Here is a 21,138-nt window from a genome sequence, read left to right as displayed (position 1 = left end):
AGGAGAGGGTCTTGTCTAGAAGGGAGGGTTCCGTGTGACTGAGTCTCAAGGTATTAGCCAGGTAAAGGAAGGGGCAGGAGACACTAGGTGTGGCGGGGGACTTGCAGCAGCACTCTGTAGTGAGGCAGGGATGCAGGATGGAAGGTCAGAGATGAGTGGGAGGGCATGTTTGCAAAGCTGAGAGCTTGGACTGCCACCCGGTTGCTGTTTTTTTGTTTTTATTTTTATTTTTTAAATTAATTATATATGTTTATTAAGGTATTGATATACACTGGTGAAAGTTTCACATGAAAAACATTGTAGTTACTAAATTCCCCCTTATTATCAAGTCCCTCCCATACCCCATTGAAGTGACTGTCCATTGGTGTAGTAAGATGCCACAGAGTCCCTACTTGTCTTCTCTGTGCTACCCTCTTTCCTCTGACCCCACACACACCTTGTGCACCAATCATGATACCCCACAATCCCCTTCTTTCTTCCTCTCCCACCCGCCCTCCCCCACACCTTCCCTTTGGTGACCACTAGTCCCTTCTTTGAGTCTGTGATTCTGCTGCTGTTTTGTTCCTTCAGTTTTGCTTTGTCATTATACTCCACAAATGAGGGAAATCATTTAGTACTTGTCTTTCTCTGCCTGGCTTATTTCACTGAGCATAATACCCTCTAGCTCCATCCATGTTGTTGCAACTGGTAAGATTTGTTTTCTTCTTATGGCTGAGTAATATTCCATTGTGTATATGTACCACCTCTTCTTTATCCACTCATCTACTGATGGACACTTACGTTACTTCCAAATCTTGGCTGTTGTAAATAGTGCTGCTATAAACATAGGGGTGCATATGTCTTTGAGTCTGATCTTGTTTTTTTCAGGTAAATTGCTAGGAGTGGAATTCCTGGGTCAAATGGTATTTCTATTTTGAGTTTTTTGAGGAACCTCCATACTGCTTTCCACAATGGTTGAACTAATTTACATTCCCACCAGCAGTATAGGAGGGTTCCCCTTTCTCTGCATCCTCACCAGCATTTGTTGTTGTTTGTCTTTTGGATGTTGGCCATCCTAACTGGTATGAGGTGATATCTCATTGTGGTTTTAATTTGCATTTCTCTGATGATTATTGATGTGGAGCATCTTTTCATGTGCCTGTTGGCCATCTGAATTTCTTCTTTGGAGAAGTGTCTGTTCATGTCCTCTGCCCATATTTTAATAGGGTTATTTGCTTTTTGAGTATTGAGGTATGTGAGTTCTTTATACATTTTGAATGTTAACCACTTGTCAGATATGTCATTCACGAATATATTCTCATACTGTAGGATGCCTTTTTGTTCTATTGATGATGTTCTTTGCTGTACAGAAGCTTTTTAGTTTGATGTAGTCCCATTTGTTCATTTTTTATTTTGTTTCCTTTGCCTGAGGAGATATGTTCAGGAAAATGTTGCACAAGTTTATATTAAAGAGATTTTTGTTATGTTTTCTTCTAAGAGTTTTATGGTTTCATGACTTACATTCAGGTCCTTGATCCATCTTGAGTTTACTTTTGTGTATGTAGTTAGACAGTAATCCAGTTTTGTTCTCTTACATGCAGTTTTGCCAACACCAGTTGTTGAAGAGGCTGTCATTTTCCCATTGTATATCCATGGCTCCTTTATCGAATATTAATTGACCATATATGCTTGGGTTTATATCTGGACTGTCTGTTCTGTTCCATTGATCTATGGGTCTGTTCTTGTGCCAGTACCAAATTATCTTGATATCTGGTGCTTTGTAGTAGCGTTGTTGTTTTTTTATATACATGGATAATAATATTACACACTGTAGTAATAGTATACAGCAGTATAACAGTGTAACTCCTTACAGGTTCCCAGACCCAATTCCAATGTGTGTGTTTGTGTGTGTGTGTGTATATGAAAAAGAGAAAGAGAGCAGGATCTTTCTACAACATGTAACACCAAGCAATTCTCAACCACCAGCAGAGTGTTGGAGAACTCAGTTCAATTCTGACACTATCTGCCCAGAGACAGCTCCAGATTCCCCAGGTTAAGGGCTTCGTCCTACAAGACTGTCCTCCACTCCCAAGTCCAGGCACTGGTCACAAGCTCAAGGTACCTGTGCTTCTGACCTACCAGCTACAGTTGGAGGTTCCAACAACCTCCTTAGGTTCAATTAATTTGCCAGAGTGGCTCACAGAACTCAGGAAAACACTTAGGTTTACCAGTTTTATAAAGGCTGCCGTAAAAGATACACATTAACAGCCAGGTGAAGAGAGACACAGGGCAAGGGCCCAAATACAGGAACTTTGGTCCTTGTGGAGCTCAGTGCCTGGCTCGGGGGCATGTGGAGGCATCTGGCTCCCCACATGTAGAAACTCTCTGATGGAGAAGCAGAATCCTGGAGACTGCTAAGCTCTTCTCAGGGGTTTTGTGAGGGCTTCATTGCATAGATATGATTGACTAAATTATTGGCCATTGGCTGATTCAGCCTTTAGCCCCTGACCATGGTGGGGTCCAGAAGTCTCTCATGAACATTCAGATTTAAGACTCTGCATTGTGTTTGGGAACTGTGGATACAGACCAAATCAATATACCAGTGAAATACATATTTGGTCATTTGAATGACTAAATATGTATTTCTTATAACTTACTATATTGCACACCCACAGGGGTGCACCCCTCACCTTGAACCGTACACACCACAGCCGGGGTGCAGGGAAGCCCAGCAAGGGGGTCTGCAGTGGTGTCTCAGCTCTGGCTTCACCTACTCACTTCCTTCCAGGAACACATCAGAACCTAATGAATTGTTATTCACCCCGGGTCACTCTGATGTATTTTAAGTGATAAATAATTTGCAAGAGTCTGGACTACCTGTCTGTTGATGACACTGCCCAACTGGCTGGGCGACCCTGGGGCAGGGGCTCCACCCAGTGCCCCTCTGACCCTGGTGTGGTGGCCTTCACAAAGGATGCAACACATGATACAGGTTTCATTTCACATCAGCTATGTAGTCCTTTAGGAGTACCATTGTTAAGAATTTACAAACTGGAAGTGGCATGAACTTGGTATATGTAGGGCCCCAGTAGGTATTTGGAGAAGCCAGCTGCCCTGTTGCCAGGCAACATTGTGCCAGGTACCAGCTTCCTTCTGAGCACCTCAGGGTCTCCGGTCTAGGAGGAGGGGGTGCCACCAGCAGCATTGTTGAGTTGGTTCAGGTGGACATACTTTTCCTGTTATCCATTTTACAGGGTGCTGGGCATGGTGCTGGGGGGTTGGGAATGTAGGGGTGAGGCCCATGCTTCCTGACACTCAGGGTCTGGTGCAGGGAAAAAACACGCAGTGGCCAACTGTGGTGCATCCCCTGAAGGATGGGGCTGTAAGGGCTGGTGCATCCCATGTAGATGAGTCAGGAGCATCTCCCCACCTCCACCACAGGAGTGAGAATGAGCCCGAAGCTGCACTATGGATGGAGAGTGTGGAGGGAGGTCAGCTCCTGGGGAAGTCCTGGGGCAGCAGGCCCCATGGGGCAGGAGCCCAGGGCACTGTAGGAGATGGAATACAGCAGGCGTCCTGCTGATCCCTTGACTGTGGGAGCCATCAAAGAGCTCATCTGAACTGCTAATGCTTTTCGAAGAATCACCCTGGCTGGCATGAGGGAAGTGAGCTGGAGGAGATGGAAGCACGGAAACAGGTCTAGGCGAGGGCATGGCAGAGGCTCAGGGGTCAGCAGAGGTGTCGGGTCAGGGAGGCTTCATGGGCTGGGTGTGGAGAGCATAGGAGGGGGTGTCGCAAGCTGCTGGCACAGGCATGTGCTCTCAGGCCCTAGTGCCCTGGTCTCAGTGTATCATTGTAGCACATATCAAAATTGGACTCCTTTTTATAGTTGAGTAATAATTCCATCGCATGACTACCACATTTTGCTTATCCATTCATCTGTTGATGGACATTTGAGTTTTTACTTTGTCTGTTATGAATAATGCTGCTGTTTGTATACATTTGTGAACAAGTGTTTGTACATACTCATGAACAAGTGTTTGGACATGTTTTAATTTCTTTTGGGTATATACCTAGGAGTGGAATAGCTGGGTTTTATGGTGACTTTTATTTTTGCAGCAATGCCAAGGTGGCAGCACCATTTTACATTCCTATCACCAGTGTATAAAGGTTTCAATTTTTCCACATCTTCTCTAACACATGTTATAGTCTGTCTTTTTAATTACAGTCATCCTAGTAGGCATGAAGTGGTATCTCATTGTGGTTTTGAGTTTCATTTTCTTGATGCCTAATGATGTTGAGTATCTTTTCATGTGCTTATTGGTCATTAATATGTCATCTGTGGAGAAATGTCTATTCTGACATTTTGATAACTGGTTTATCTCTTTAGTACTGTCTTATAAGTGTTCCTGTTGAAAACCATTTGTCTGTAAATTTGAGGGTTTATTTCTCAGTTCTCACCCTGTTTCACTGGCCTGTATGTCTGTCCTGAGGCCAGTACTACTCTGTCATGATTGCTGTAGTTTTGTAGTAAGTTTTCAAGTTGGAAAGTGCAGGTCCTCCACTTTATTTTTCTTTTTCAAGATTGTTTTTTGAGTTTTCTGGTACCTTGAATTTCCGTATGAATTTCGTGCTCAGCCTATCAATTTCTGCAAAAAATCAAGTGCAGTTTTGATGGGGATCTGTTGAATCTGTAGATCAATTTGGAGTGTTTTGCCTCCTTAACTGTGTTAAGATGAACATCCATGGACATGAAATATCTTACTGTTACGTCTTCTGTAATTTCTTTCAACAGTGTTTTGTAGTTTTCAGCATGCAAGTCTCAACACTTCTTTTGCTAACTTTGTTGCTAAATTTATTCTTGCTAATGTATAAATGGAATTTTTTTTCTTAATTTCATTTCCAGGTTTTTCTTTGCTAGTAAGTCTTAAGAAATTTTCCTATTCTTCCTTTTGAACAGTTGTTCAACATTTAAAAGGTATTAAAGAGCACACAGTGAAAAGTCTCTCGCACCCTCACCCTTTAGCCAGCCAGGCCCCTTCCCTGGAGGGTGCCGGCTGCCTTAGAGTCTGCCCAGCAGCGCATGTGTCCAGAGTGTGTATATGCAGACGTGCACGTGTGCTCTCTTCCTGCACGGGGTCGGTACTTCTAAATGAGCAATAAGACTTACACACTTAAAAAACTGTAGTGCATTCATTAAAAAAAAAATCCTTTCTGAAGAAATGGGGCGTCAACAAATTAACTTCTTTCTATCCTCTACTTTTTTGGTTTTCAGGGGGCCAAGAATTCACTAGCTTTGTTGAGTTCCTTGAAGAGGTTAAAAAAAGGCTGTGAAAATGATTTTCCCTAATGTACCTAGCTGACATTTTCAGCTTGCTCAGCAGTTTGAACATTGCTTTGTCTAAGATGCTGTTACTGTCCATAAAGTCTAGGAAAAGTATTTGGAGATTTGTGTTGCCTATTATCATTGTTGTAATCTGATGCTTATATTCCATATGCTGTTCTGAACACATTCTGTTTTTTATAATTTATGCCTCTGAACCATCCATGTGGTGGTACTCTTGGTCTCATTTAATAGATGAAGAAACAAGCCAGAGGGCTGCGACTTGCCCAGGTCACATAGTGGTAAGCACAAGTCCAGGTGTCTTGTCCAGAATGTTCCTTCTTAACCCTGGTTATTTCCTCTCATGTCATGTGTACTCTCTGACCTCAGGGTGTAAACATTATTCATTGAAAGTATCTCTGCCCTGGCATCATTCTAGGGTCTGGTACACAGCAGTGAAGAAGATAGGCCGGTCCCTGCCCTGACAGAGGACAGTCATAAGCAGTAAGCATAAACAAGTGACTTCTGCCTAATGTCAAGAGATATCAGTGCTGCAGAGAAATAGTGGAGATTGGAAGTGGGGGTGCTAGTCTCAGTAGGGGTCAGGTAGGCCTCATTTACAAAGATGAATCTGAGCAGAGTTGGATCAGTTAAAGGAGGAAGCCGTACATGGGGGAAGAGGATTCCTGGCAGAGGGAGTAGCTAGTGCAAAGAGGGAGTGAGCCTTCTGTGCCTGAGAGGCTGCCAAGGTGCCCAGGGGCTGGGCCAGAGAGTATGCAGGGTGAGCAGGAGTTGGTGAGTGAATGGGCAGGTGAGCAAAGGGACGTTGGAATCCAGGAGTGAGACTGTCCAACTGGTCTTTAACAGGGTCCTGCTGGCTGCCGCTGAGGACAGCCTGTTGGGGTCCAGGGAAGAAGTGAGGAGAGTGCTCAGGAGATGAGTAAATGATAGAGTTGGGGTGGGCTTCTACCCAGGTCGTAACGGGGGTGGCGATGGGATCTTGGAATGTGGAAATTTTCAGTATTTAATTTTCAATTTTATCTTCATTCTTCTTTATCTCTTTTATTGAAGTTCTGGACATGTTTTTTTTTAATTAAGGTATCATTGATATGCACTTATGAAGGTTTCACAAGAAAAACAATGTGGCTATTACATTCACCCTCATTATTGAGTCCCCCATACCACATTGCAGTCACTGTCCGTCAGTGTAGTAAGATGCCACAGAGTCCCTATTTGTCTTCTCTGAGCTGCATTGTCTTCCCCGTGACCCCACACACACCATGTGCACCAATCATGATACCCCTCAATCCCCTTCTCCCTCTTTCCTCCCTCACCCTCCCCCACCCCTCCCTTACCCCTCCCCTTAGGTAACCACTAGTCCCTTCTTGGAATATGTCAGTCTGTTGCTATTTTGTTCCTTCAGTTTTGCTTTGTTGTTATACTCCACAAATGAGGGAAATCATTCGGTATTTATCTTTCTCTGCCCGGCTTATTTCACTGAGCATAATACCCTCTAACTCCATCCATGTTGTTGCAAATGGTAGGATTTGTTTTCTTCTTATGGCTGAATAGTATTCCATTGTGTATATGTACCACCTCTTTATCCATTCATCTACTGATGGACACTTAGGTTGCTTCCATTTCTTGGCTATTGTAAATAGTGCTGCGATAAACATAGGGGTGCATAAGTCTATTTCAAACTGGGCTGCTGTATTCTTAGGGTTCCTAGGAGTGGAATTCCTGGGTCAAATGGTATTTCTATTTTGAGTTTTCTGAGGAACCTCCATACTGCTTTCCACAATGGTTGAACTAATTTATATTACCACCAGCAGTGTAGGAAGGTTCCCCTTTCTCAACATCCTCACCAACATTTGTTGTTGTTTGTCTTTTGGATGGTGGCCATCCAAACTGGTGTGACGTGATATCTCATTATGGTTTTAATTTGCATTTCTCTGATGACAAGCGATGTGGAGCATCTTTTCATATGTCGGTTGGCCATCTGAATTTCTTCTTTGGAGAAGTGTCTTTTCAGCTCTTCTGACCATTTTTTAATTGGATTATTTGCTTTTTGTTTGTTGAGGTGTGTGAGCTTTTTATATATTTTGGATGTCAATCCTTTATCAGATATGTCATTTATGAATATATTCTCCCATACTGTAGGATGTCTACTTGTTCTACTGATCATGTCCTTTGCTGAGCAGAGCTTTTCAGCTTGATATAGTCCCACTTGTTCATCTTTGCTTTTACTTCCCTTGCCTGGGGGGATATGTTCATGAAGACGTTGTTCGTGTTTATGTCCAAGAGATTTTTCCCCATGTTTTTTTCTAAGTTTTATGATTTCATGACTTAGATTCAGGTCTTTGATCCATTTTCAGTTTACTTTTGTGTATTGGGTTAGACAGTGATCCAGTTTCATTCTCTTGCATGTAGCTGTTCAGTTTTGCCAACATCAGCTGTTGAAGAGGCTGTCATTTCCGCATTGTATATCCATGGCTGCTTTATTGTATGTTAATTGACTTTGTATGTTTGGGTTAATATCTGGACTCTCTATTCTGTTCCACTGGTCTGTGGGTCTGTTCTTGTGCCAGTACGAAATTGTCTTGATTACTGTGGCTTTGTAATAGAGCTTGAAGTTGGGAAGCGAGATTCCCCCTGTTTTATTCTTCCTTCTCAGGATTGCTTTGGCTATTTGGGGTCTTTTGTGGTTCCATATGAATTTTAGAACTGTGTTCCAGTTCATGGAAGAATGCTGTTGATATTTTGATAGGGATTGCATTGACCCTGTAGATTGCTTTAGGCAGGATGGCCATTTTGACAATATTAATTCTTCCTACCCAAGAGCATGGGATGAATTTCCATTTGTTAGTGTCCTCTTTAATTTCTCTTAAGAGTATCTTATAGTTTTCAGGGTATAGGTCTTTCACTTCCTTGGTTAGGTTTATTCCTAGGTATTTTATTCTTCTTGATGCTATTGTGAATGGAATTGTCTTCCTGATATCTCTTTCTATTAGTTTATTGTTAGTGTATAGGAAAGCCACAGATTTCTGTGTATTAATTTTGTATCCTGCACCTTTGCTGAATTCCAATATTCTAGTAGTTTTGGAGTGGAGTCTTTAGGGTTTTTTATGTACAATATCATGTCATCTGCACATAGTGACAGTTTGACTTCTTTACCAATCTGGACTCCTTATATTTCTTTGTTTTGTCTAATTGCTGTGGCTAAGACCTCCAGTACTATGTTGAATAACTGTGGGGAGAGTGGGCATCCCTGTCTTGTTCCTGATCTTAGAGGAAAAGCTTTCAGCTTCTCGCTGTTCAGTATGATGTTGGCTGTGGGTTTGTCATATATGGCCTTTATTATGTTGAGGTACTTGCCCTCTATACCCATTTTTCTGAGAGTTTTTATCATGAATGGATGTTGAATCTTGTTGAATGCTTTTTTAGCGTCTATGGAGATGATCATGTGGTTTTGTCCTTCTTTTTGTTGATGTGGTGGATGATGTTGATGAAATTTCGAATGTTGTACCATCCTTGCATCCCTGAGATGAATCCCACTTGGTCATGGTGTATGATCCTTTTGATGTGCTTTTGAATTCAGTTTGCTAATATTTTGTTGAGTATTTTTGCATCCATGTTCATCAGGGATATCGGTCTGTAATTTTTCTTTTATGTGGGTATTTCCCTGGTTTTGTTATTAGAGTGATGCTGGCCTCATAGAATGAGTTTGGAAGTATTCCCTCCTCTTCTATTTTTTGGAAAACTTTACAGAGAATAAGTATTATTTCTTCTCTGTATGTATGTCTGATAAAATTCCGCGGTAAATCCGTCTGGCTTGGGGGTTTTGTTCTTAGGTAGTTTTTTGATTACCACTTAAATTTTGTTGCTGGTAATTGGTCTGTTTAGATTTTCTGTTTCTTCCTTGGTCAGTTTGGAAAGTTGTATTTTTCTAGGAAGTTGTCCATTTCTTCTAGGTTTTCCAGCTTGTTAGCATATAGGTTCTCATAGTATTCTCTAATAATTCTTTGTATTTCTGTGGGGTCCAATGTGATTTTGCCTCTCTCGTTTCTGATTCTGTTGATGTGTGTTGATTCTCTTTTTTTCTTAATAAGTCTGGCAAGAGGCTTATCTATTTTGTTTATTTTCTCAAAGAACGAGCTCTTGGTTTCACTGATTTTTTCTATTGTTTTATTCTCAATTTTATTTATTTCTTCTCTGATCTTTATTATGTCCCTCCGTCTGCTGATCGTAGGCCTCATTTGTTCTTCTTTTTCCAGTTTTGATAATTGTGACATTAGACTATTCATTTGGGATTGTTTTTCCTTCTTTAAATATGCCTGGATTGCTATATACTTTCCTCTTAAGACTGCTTTTGCTGCGTCCCACAGAAGTTGGGGCTTTGTGTTGTTGTCATTTGTTTCCATATATTGCTGGATCTCCATTTTAATTTGGTCATTGATCCATTGATTATTTAGGAACATGTTGTTAAGCCTCCATGTGTTTGTGAGCCTTTTCGCTTTCTTTGTACAATTTATTTCTAGTTTTATATCTTTATGGTCTGAGAAGTTGGTTGGTAGAATTTCAATCTTTTTTAATTTACTGAGGCTCTTTTTGTGGCCTAGTATGTGGTCTATTCTGGAGAATGTTCCATGTGCACTTGAGAAGAATGTGTATCCTGCTGCCTTTGGGTGTAAGAGTTCTGTAGATGTCTGTTAGGTCCATCTGTTCTAGTGTGTTGTTCTGTGCCTCTGTCTCCTTAGTTATCTTCTGTCTGGTTGATCTGTCCTTCAGAGTGAGTGGAGTGTTGAAGTCTCCTAACATGAATGCATTGCATTCTATTTCCCCTGTTAATTCTATTAGTATTTGTTTCACAGATGTTGGTGCTCCTGTATTGGGTGCATATATGTTTATAATGGTTATATCCTCTTTTTGGATGGACCCCTTTATCATTATGTAATGTCCTTCTTTATCTCTTGTTACTTTCTTTGTTTTGAAGTCTATTTTGTCTGATACTAGTACTGCAACACGTGCTTTTTTCTCCTTGTTTGCATGCAGTATCTTTTTCCATCCCTTGACTTTTAGTCTGTGCATGTCTTTGGGTTTGAGGTGAGTCTCTTGTAAGCAGCATGTAGATGGGTCTTGCTTTTTTATCCATTCTGTTACTCTGTGTCTTTTGATTGATGTATTCAGTCCATTTACATTTAGGGCAATTATTGATAGGTATGTACTTATTGCCATTGCAGGCTTTAGATTCGTGGTTACCAAAGGTTCAAGGTTAGCTTCTTTACTATCTTACCATCTAACTTAACTTGCTTATTAAGCTATTATAAACACAGTCTGATGATTCTTTATTTCTCTCACTTCTTATTCCTCCTCCTGCATTCTTTTTATGTTAGGTGTTTTATTTTGCGCTCTTCTTTGGGTAGTTGATTTTATTTTTTGCCTTTAGTTAATATTTGGTTGGTCTGCTTTCTTTGTGGTGATTTTATTTTCTCTGATGACATCTATTTACCCTTAGGAGTGCTTCCATCTAAAGCAGCCCCTCTAAAATACCCTGTTGAGGTGGTTTGTGGGAGGCAAATTCCCTCAACTTTTCTTGTCTGGGAATTGTTTAATCCCTCCTCCATATTTAAATGATAATTGTGCTGCATACAGTGTTCTTGGTTCAAGGCCCTTCTGTTTCTCTTTCATTGCATTAAATATATCATGCCATTCTCTTCTGGCCTGTAAGGTTTCTATTGAGAAGTCTGATGATAGCCTGATGGGTTTTCCTTTGTAGCTGACCTTTTTTCTCTCTCTGGCTGCCTTTAATACTCTGTCCTTGTCCTTCATCTTTGCCATTTTAATTATTATGTGTCTTGGTGTTGTACTTCTTGGGTCCCTTCTATTGGGAGTTCTGTGGGCTTCTATCGTCTGGGAGACTATTTCCTCCCCCAGTTTGGGGAAGTTTTCAGCAATCATTTTTTCAAAGACACTTTCTATCTCTTTTTCTCTCTCTTCTTCTTCTGGTACCCTTATAATGTGGATAATGTTCCATTTGTATTGGTCATACAGTTCTCTTAATATTGTTTCATTCCTGGAGATCCTTTTATCTCTCTCTGATTCAGCTTCTCTGTGTTCCTGTTCTCTGGTTTCTATTCCATTAATGGCCTCTTGCACCTCCCCCATTCTGCTTTTAAGTCCTTCCGGAGATTGTTTTATTTCTGTATTCTCCCTCCCAACTTTATCGTTAGCTCTTGCATTTTTCTCTGTAGCTCCATCAGCATGGTTATGACCTTTATTTTGAATTCAGGAAGATTGGTTTAATCTATCTCCCCAGGTTCTCTCTCAGGGGCTGTCTGTGTGATTCTGGTCTGGATCAAATTCTTCTGCCTTTTCATGGCGATAGAGGTAGTCGTTGGCAGTTGGTGCACATGTCAGCTGGGAGAACAAATCCCTTCTTGCTAGCTCGTCGCCTTCCTCCCCTGTGAGAACAGCAACCCGTAGCAGCTTGTGTTGTGCAGCTGCATGCCATCGGGGTCTCAGAGTCTGGCCCGGGCAGCTGCGGCAGAGACTCTGTGTGGCTGCTGTGGGCGTGGCCAGTCTCAGGCTGCTGCTCTGTTATGGTGGGGCTGCTCCGTTATGGCGGGGCTGCTCCAGAGGGGGAATGGGCGGGAGGCTGTTTATCGCCGTGAGAGGCCTCAGAGCTGCGCTTCCGCCCAGGGTGTTAGGGCACCCGGAGTTCCCTGGGATTCCCAGCTGCTAGGCTGAGTGTGTCGGGACACTTCCATTCAGCTGTGGGGTCCCTCTCCCTTTAAGCCTTTTAAAAAGCACTCACTTTTCTTTTGTCCAAGGCTGCCTGCTGTGTGAATCCGCTCAGAGGTTTTACTGTTCCATTTCCCTAGTATCCAGCACCCCATGCACTGTATGTCTGCGCTCCCAGTGCAGATGACTAGGGCTAGGTATTTAGCACTCTTGGGCTCACACTCCCTCCCCGCTCTGACTCCTTCCGCCAGTTGCTGGGGTGGAGGGTGCGCTTGGGTCCCACCAGGCCATGGCTTGTATCTTACCCCCTTTGTGAGGCCCTGGGTTCTCGCAGGTGTAGATGTAGCCTGGCTGTTGTACTGTATCTTCTAATCTCTCTTTTAGGAATAGTTGTTTTTGTTGTATTTTCAAAAATATATATGTTATTGTGAGGAGATTTCCACTGCCCTACTCACGCCGCCATCTTGGCTCCTCTTCTCCTGGCTGCCTTTTATTTCTTTGTGTTGTCTGATTGCCGTGGCTGGGACCTACAGTACTATGTTGAATAGAAGCGGGGAGAGTGGGCATCCTTGTCTTGTTCCCGATCTTAAAGGAAAAGCTTTCATCTTCTCACTGTTAAGTATAATGCTGGCTGTGGGTTTGTCATATATGGCCTTTAGTATGTTGAGATTCTTGCCCTCTATACTCATTTTGTTGATAGTTTTTGTCATGAATAAATGTTGAATTTTGTCAAATGCTTTTTAAGCATCTGTGGAGATGATTATATGGTTTTTGTCCTCTTTTTTGTTGATGTGGTGGATGATGTTGATGGAATTTCAAATGTTGTACCATCCTTGCATCCCTGGCATAAATCCTACTTGATCATGTGGATGATCTTTTTGATGTATTTTTGAATTTGGTTTGCTAAAAATTTGTTGAGTATTTTTGCATCTATGTTCATCAGGGATATTGGTCTGTAATTTTCTTTTTTTGTGGGTATTTCCCTGGTTTTGGTATTAGAGTGATGCTGGCCTCATAGAATGAGTTTGGAAGTATTCCCTCTTTTATTTTTTGGAAAACTTTATGGAGAATGAATATTAGGTCTTCACTAAATGTTTGATAAAATTCAGCGGTGAAGCCATCTGGTCCAGAAGTTTTTTTCTTAGGTAGGTTTTTGATTACCAGTTTAATTTCATTGCTGGTAATTGATGTGTTCAGATTTTCTGTTTCTTCCTTGGTCAGTTTGGAAAGTTGTATTTTTCTAGAAAGTTGTCCATTTCTTCTAGGTTATCCATTTTGTTAGTATATAATTTTTCATAGTATTCTCTAATAATTATTTGTATTTCTGTGATGTCCGTAGTGATTTTTCCTTTCTCATTTCTGGTTCTGTTTGTGTTAGTATACTCTCTTTTTTTCTTCATAATTCTGGCTATGGGTTTATCTATTTTGTTTATTTTCTCGAAGAAGCAGCTCTTGCTTTCATTGATTCTTTCTATTGTTTTATTCTTCTCAATTTTATTTATTCTCTGATCTTTATTATGTCCCTCCTCCTACTGACTTTGGGCCTCAATTGTTGTTTTTTTTCTAGTTTCATTAATTGTGAGTTTAGACTGCTTATATGGGATTGTTCTTCTTTCTTGAGGTAGGCCTGTATTGCAGTATACTTTCAGCACAGCCTTGGCTGCGTCCCACAGATTTTTGCAGTGTTCAATTATTATTGTCATTTTTCTCCATATATTGCTTGATCTGTTTTTATTTGGGTTGTTGATCCATTATTTAGGAACATGTTGTTAAGCCTCCATATGTTTGTGAGCCTTTTTGCTTTCTTTGTACAATTTATTTCTAGTTTTATCCCTCTGTGGTCTGAGAAGTTGGTTGGTAGAATTTCAATCTTTTTTAATTTACTGAGGCTCTCTTTGTGGCCTAGTATGTGGTTTATTCTGGACAGTGTTCCATGTGCACTTGAGAAGAATGTGTATTCTGTTGCTTTTGGGTGTAGAGTTCTGTAGATGTCTGTTAGGTCCATCTGTTCTATTGTGTTGTTCATTGCCTCTGTCTCCTTAGTTATCTTCTGTCTGGTTGATCTGTCCTTCAGAGTGAGTGGAGTGTTGAAGTCTCCTAACATGAATGCATTGCTTTCTATTTCCCCTTTTAATTCTATTAGTATTTGTTTCACATATGTGGGTGCTCCTGTGTTGGGAGCATAGATATTTATAGTGGTTTTATCTTCTTGTTGGATCGACCCCTTTATCATTATGTAAAGTCCTTCTTTGTCTCTTGCTACTTTCTTTGTTTTGAAGTCTATTTTGTTTGATACAAGTACTGCAACTCCTGTTTTTTTCTCTCTGTTCGTTGCATGAAATATGTTTTTCCATCCCTTCACTTTTAATCTGTGTATGCCTTTGGGTTTAACATGAATCTCTTGTAGGCAGCATATAGATGGGTCTTGTTTTTTAATCCATTCAGTGACTCTATGTCTTCTGATTGGTGCATTCAGTCCATTTACATTTAGGGTGATTATCGATAGGTATGTACTTATTGCCATTGCAGGCGTTAGAATCATGGTTACCAAGGTTCAAGGTTAACTTCCTTACTATCTAAGAGTCTAACTTAACTCACTTAATATGCTGTTACAAACACAATCTAAAGGTTCCTTTCTTCTTTTTCTTCCTCCTCCATTCTTTATATATTAGTTGTCATATTCTGTATTCTTTATCTATCCCTTGATTGCTTTGGGGGATAGTTAATTTAATTTTGCACTTGCTTTGTAATTAGCTGTTCTACTTTCTTTACTGTGCTTTTATTACCTCTGATGACAGCTATTAAACCTTAGGAACACTTCCATCTCCAGCAGTCCCTCCAAAGTAGACTGTAGAGATGGTTTGTCAGAGGTAAACTGTCTCAGGTTTTGCTTATCTGGAAATTGTTCTATCCCTCCTTCAAATTTAAATGATAATCTTGCCGGATAAATTAATCTTGGTTCCAGGCCCTTCTGCTTCATTGCATTAAATACATCATGCCACTCTCTTCTGGTCTGATGTTAACCTGATTGGCTTTCCTTTGTAGGTGATCTTATTTCTCTCTTGGGCTGCTTTTAATAGTCTGTCCTTATCCTTGATCTTTGCCAGTTTTATTACTATATGTTTTGGTGTTGTCTTCCTTGGGTCCCTTGTGTTGGGAGATCTGTGGATCTCCATGGCCTGAGAGACTATCTCCTTCCCCAGATTGGGGAAGTTTTGAGCAATTACCTCCCCGAAGATACTTTCTATCCCTTTCTCTCTCTCTTCTTCTTCTGGTATCCCTATAATGTGAATATTGTTCCATTTTGATTGGTCACACAGTTCTCTCAATATTCTCTCATTCTTAGAAATCCTTTTTTCTTTCTGTGCCTCAGCTTCTTTGTATTCCTCTCTCTAGTTTCTATTTCATTTATTGTCTCCTCCATCATATCCAACCTGCTTTTAATACCCTCCATTGTGCTCTTCAGCAGTTGGATCTTTGACTGGAATTCATTCCTGAGTTCTTGAATATCTTTCCGTACCTCCATTAGTATGTTGATGATTTTTATTTTGAATACCCTTTCCGGAAGAGTTATAAGGTCCATGTCATTTAAATCTTTCTCTGGAGTTACTCTGGACCAGGTTCCTTCGGCCTTTCATATTTGTATATGGCGCCCTCTAGTGTCCAGAAGCTAAACTCTCTTGAACTGCTCAACCCCTGTAGCAATGTCGGGGGTTGCATGGGAGTGATATTGGTGACTGTGGGGAGGAAAGAGCCGTTTCCTGCTTCCTGGTGGGTATGCCTGGCTCCATTGCCTGATTCTTTGGGCCAAGCACACAGGTATAAGTGTTTGTCCCAGAGCAGCTGGATATGGATCCCTGCTTTCCACAAGCAGCTGGAATCTCAGTCTCTCCAGGAATTCTGCCTGCATTAGCTTTCCAACCCTGAAATCACGCGAGTATCATGAAAGCACCATGAAATGTAGGTTTGTGCTCCCAGCGCAGATCTCCAGAGCTAGGTATTCAGCAGTCCCAGGCCTTCCACTCCCTCCCTGCTCTGTTTCTCTTCTTCCCACTGGTGAGCTGGGGTGGGGGAAGGGCTTGGGTCCTGCCGGGCCACAGCTTTGGTACTTTACCCCGTTTGGTGAGTTCTACTCTTTTCTCCAGGTATATGCAGTCTGGCGCAGTCCTCTTTCCTTTTGCTCTCTCAGGATTAGTTGCACCAACTATATTTTCAAATTGTATGCGGTTTTAGGAAGAAGCCTCTGTCTCACCTCTCATGCTGCCATATTTAATCTCTAGATGATATTTTTCATACCCAGAATTCCCCCATTATGTGTTGGAGCTCTACGTACATTTTGCACCGAGGTGGTAAATATGGTAAATCACTCTGATTAGGCCAAACTTCCCTGATGGCAGCTGTCTGCCATTCCAGGAGTGTCTGATTCTCTGAAGCGTGATGGGCATTTTTGGTTTTTTCACGTTATGGGTATTTTGCAACCGCTACAGGAGGGAAGGGTGAGTCGTGAGGGAAGCCATTCTACTCATCCCAGTACCCGACCTAACAATGTTTTCCACCCCCATATCCCAGAGACAGAGGAGCCATGTATGCACAGATTACAATGGCTTCTGCCTGTACTGGATGCTCATGTCCACCAGTTCATCCTGGGTATAGGGGCAGAGGATGGAGTGCTCCACAACCTGGAGAGGGGGTGGCCCCTCCCCCTGAAGAGCCCACAGTTGTTTCATTTTTATTTTCTTAATTACAGCCATGTGGGCCTTTAATACAGGAGAGGCTGGTACTTTGGGTGATGGCCTCTGCTGCAGATTGGCCCATAGCCTCACCTCCTCCTCTTCTACCCCCAGGCTGCTCTTCCATCTCTGGGGCTGAAGGCACTGCTCTTACCCCACCTCTACCATGACCTCCTGCAACACAGGTTTTCCTGCTGCCTCCCGCCTCACCACTGCCAAAGAATCCTCAAGGAGTGTGACCTGTCTTTTCAATAACTGTCTCTCTTCCTTAACAGCATCCCATAGGTTATCGCCCAGCTCCTCTAAGCGATGCTGAAGTGTGTCTCTCTCCTGCCTAAGTCCCTCTCTCTCCTTGCTAACCCTCTCCATAATCCTCTCTTTCTCCTCGATAGCATTGCCCACTATCACGATGAAAAGAGACCCTACAGTGCCAGCTGCTACACTGCCTCCTAGGACATCCAAACAGTCTTCCAACTCACAGAGGGCCAATTCTGCAGCTACTGGTGTCTCCATCTTTCCCCAGTTCTGGGGAAGGCGCCACCCCTCTAGGAGGTGCTTTACCCTAGAGCAGTTCCCCACTAGGGGCTCCCAAATTGGAAGCCGCACAGATGGGGGGACAGTAACAGCTGAAGCTGCACCCTCTGCCGCTGCATTCGCTGGGCCTCCCCACCAGGCGCAAGTGCGGTTCCAGGCATCTCCCCACCATTTCTAGGGGCAGCCTTCCCAAAAGTTGTACCCATTTAGACAGATTTCATGTTCAGAGACCCTGCTTACTATGCCAGATGTAACTCTGGGGGCAGGAAATCCTGGGGCAAAACCTCTAAAACCGAATTCAGTTAAAGGGAGAAATAAGTTTAAAACTTGCTTATGGCTTACAAACTGGTCCAGCCATCTCGTTCCTGCTCCAGGAGAGGCAAGCGAAGCTCCCCCCAACCTTTCAGGTTCAGATGAACCAGTTCTCCCCACCCCTTAGGAACACCTGTTCATATGGAGATGCTCTAAAGCCAGGCGAGGTATTCTGAAATATTAGTTTTACCCACACTCAGTGAATCGTCCTGAAGCCCCATAGTCACTCACCACCCCTCTTCTCCTTTTGGGCCTGAGAGTGACTCACATAACCACTCGTTGAACTGACCTGTCATTATATTAACTAAAAATGTCATTTTATTCTTGGAACACACTGAACATGGACTTTGGCCAGTGGCCAGTATAGTAAGTACTGTGGTGCTTCCCTGATCTGTAGCACTCAGCCTCAGGGTCACTCCCTCCTCTGGGTCACTCCCCCCTGGGTCACTCCCCCCTCAGGGTCACCCCTCCTCTGGGTCACTCCCCCCCACCCCTCACTCTCCCCTCTGGGTCACTCCCCCCTGGGTCACTCCCCCCTCAGGGTCACCCCTCCTCTGGGTCACTGCCCCCCACCCCTCACTCTCCCCTCTGGGTCACTCCCCCCTCTGGGTCACTACCTCCTCAGGGTCACCCCTCCTCTGGGTCACTCCCCCCTCAGGGTCACCCCTCCTCTGGGTCACTCCCCCCCCGCCCCTCAGTCTCCCCTCTGGGTCACTCCCCCCTCAGGGTCACCCCTCCTCTGGGTCACTCCCCCCCCCCCCTCCCCCTCCCCTCTGGGTCACTCTCCCCCACGCATCACTCCCCCCTCAGGGTCACCCCTCCTCTGGGTCACTCCCCCCACCCCTCACTCTCCCCTCTGGGTCACTCCCCCCTCAGGGTCAGAGTCTGTGGGCGGGAAGTCCTGCTGTTGCTTCTGTGCTGGAAAATGACTGTTCTCCTCCTCTTTCTGAAGTATAGTTGGCTGACCTCAGTGCTCCTTACTCATCCTTGTTCTCAGTTCTGTTGGTCAGCTTCCTGCCATGTGGACACAGACCCTCTGTAGCTGCTGGCAAAATGCTCCGCTTCCCTGGTGAATTGCCCCCTTGCTAGGCTCTGTTCTGCAGCATGGGTTTATCCTTTCATGAAAACTGGCAAATTTTGTGTTCAGGACGTCTGCTCAGCTGCCACCCTTCGGGCTCGGTAAGGACTCGGGAGGTGGTGGGTTGATGTTCAAGAGGGCAGGCTTCCTGCAAGTGAGTGGATGTACCAGGTTGGCCCCGAGCTTCCTGCGTGGAAGTGGGAGGACAGGTGGTTGGGCATGAGGGTCACAGGTGACCTTATGGGTAGACATGGCAGTGGGGCGAGTGGTCCTAGCGGTCCCCTGGGAGATGGCTCCTGTCTTTGATATTTTCTGGCTGGAGGAGAACCAGTGGATGGAGGTGCTGGTTAGTGTCTCAGGTGCTCAGCACCATCTGAGGACACACTTCCTGCCATGGCCCCTTCCCTTCCTGCTCACCTGTGCAGAACTGCCCCTAAGAGATGGGGTTGGAAGTGCTGAAGCTTCAGGGTGAGGAGCATTGCTGGGCACCCGGAGCAGATTGCAGTTTTCTGGGGCTAGTTCTCTATACAGACCCCTTTGGAGCCAGCACAGTGCATCTTCTGTTCCAAAACTTGCGTGGGAAGTTGGAATCAGGAGACTTCTGCCCACTCATGGCCAGAACTTCCCAGCATTGTGGGATGGGGGAGAAGTGAGCAGCTGCCCTGGGGCCTGGGGGAGTGGCTGGAGGCCTAGAGGCAGTGTGGGGCCCCCAATTACAGAGTCCTGCTTGGGTGTGTCCCTCGCCACAGCCCATCCTGTCTACCCTGCTCATGGCACAGGAAGTCCTGGCTAGTGTGCAACACTATCATCTGGGATGGGACTGAGGAGGGCAGCTGAGTGGCCACTTAATGAGCACCTCAAGGTGCAGCTGCCCCAAGCCTGGGGCACGCAGCAAGGGCAGCTGTCACATCGCGGTAGAGGGGTGGATTTTCCTCATGTATTTGCTGGCCCCCACGCCTGGAGGCAGGGCTGCGTGGACCATTTTGTGGGGAATTGGTCAGGACAGAGTGCAGATGACATCCATGAAAGGTGGCAGCCTGAGCCTAGGGCCAGGGGCTTCCTTTCCCAGCCCCCCATTACATTACTTATGGAAAGAGGCATGAGATCCACATCAGTAAGCCGTGAAGAGGATTCTTTTCTAAAGGCCCACATGAAGGCACTGAGCAGGGACAGACATAGGGAGAGAACAGGTTTTGCCATCTCCACCCCACAACCCAACTGGAAATGGGTGGTGGTGGGGCCTCAGTTGGAGAAATATAGCTTTCAGGACTTAGTGAGAAATGGTGCAGAAACTCCTAACAAATTAAAACATTCTGTTCTATTGACAGTACAATTTCATAAGTAAGTACAGAAGACAAAAGGGGAGTGTCAACTACAGAAAGGACACAAAGTAAGGGCAGGGTGGGAGAGACAGCCTGTGCAGAGGATGGCTTTCCAGTCCCACTGCCAGGAAGGGGAAGCTCCCATCAGTGCCTGAGAGCAGAGGCAGCCGCTGGGGGGAGGCCGGGACACCTGCAGCAGGGCAGCCTTTTAACCTCCTTTTAACAGCTGTGGCCTGAGGGGACCCCAGCCTCCTGGGGTCTGTGTGCGCCCCAGGCATGCTCTTGCTGGTGGTGGCACAAGAGGAGTGACAGGTGAGCTGTTCTTCTAGCACTCGTTTCTCCCAGCCCCTGTCACACTTTCAAGCCATTTTTTCATTCAAAAGGAGACTTCTGTTATGAAATCAGCCAGTTTATTTAGTGTTTGTTGATTTGCTGAGCAAAGGTCTAAGCTCTGGATATGCACTAGTGAACAGAGGCATCATTCTAATTTAGTGCATTTTAAACCATTACAACAATTGTTCTTTACTTACTATTTAAATAATAAGAAAAACATATACTCTATCACAAAGTGCCTTAGTGCCCTCCTTCCTTCATGAAGACCCAGGTCTACCTCTGTCCTTGTGCTGAGATCACTGTGCCATCCCCAGACCCTCCCTTGCTGAAACCCCCAAGTTGCCATGTAGAGTTGAAGCAGTTGGGCAGTATTTCCCACCACCTGGGGGGCTGTGGGCTGGGGTGCTGGAGGAGGCTTTGCATTTGCATCAGGGCAGCCTTGCAGGAGCAAGAGCTGCCATCCTCCCATCACCAAGCCCCCTCACAGCCACCCCTGTTTCTCTCAGAGCCCAGTGAGGCCACACCATGCTGTGGAGGGTTTGGAGAACAAGCCAGGACCGTGGTATCGGGCTGTTTCTGGTCACAGGCCAGCATCTCTGCTCTGAACACTAACTCGTGAACACATGGTATATTTTGTTCTCTCTAAATGGTCCCACAAGGGCCCCTGTTGTAGCTTTGTTGGAGAGGGGTACCCAGGACAGTGAGATCATGGGGGCGCAGCCTCACTTAAATGATAGGCGTGTGAGCAGAGCAGGGGCTGCACAGTCCAGGGGGTCTATGAGTCCT

At 44.2% G+C, this 21,138-nt stretch overlaps 1 protein-coding gene across 6 annotated transcripts in view; it reads left to right on the top strand.

Moving 5' to 3' along the window:
- The window catches only part of ARHGAP39 (Rho GTPase activating protein 39), a 131,936-nt gene that overhangs the window by 13,525 nt on the left and 97,273 nt on the right, over window positions 1-21,138 (top strand). The gene's annotated exons all lie outside the window — the stretch shown is intronic.

The sequence above is a fragment of the Manis javanica genome, chromosome 2 (assembly GCF_040802235.1).
Source record: "Manis javanica isolate MJ-LG chromosome 2, MJ_LKY, whole genome shotgun sequence".
NCBI lineage: Eukaryota > Metazoa > Chordata > Mammalia > Pholidota > Manidae > Manis > Manis javanica.
This window is presented reverse-complemented; position numbering and strand designations above follow the sequence as displayed.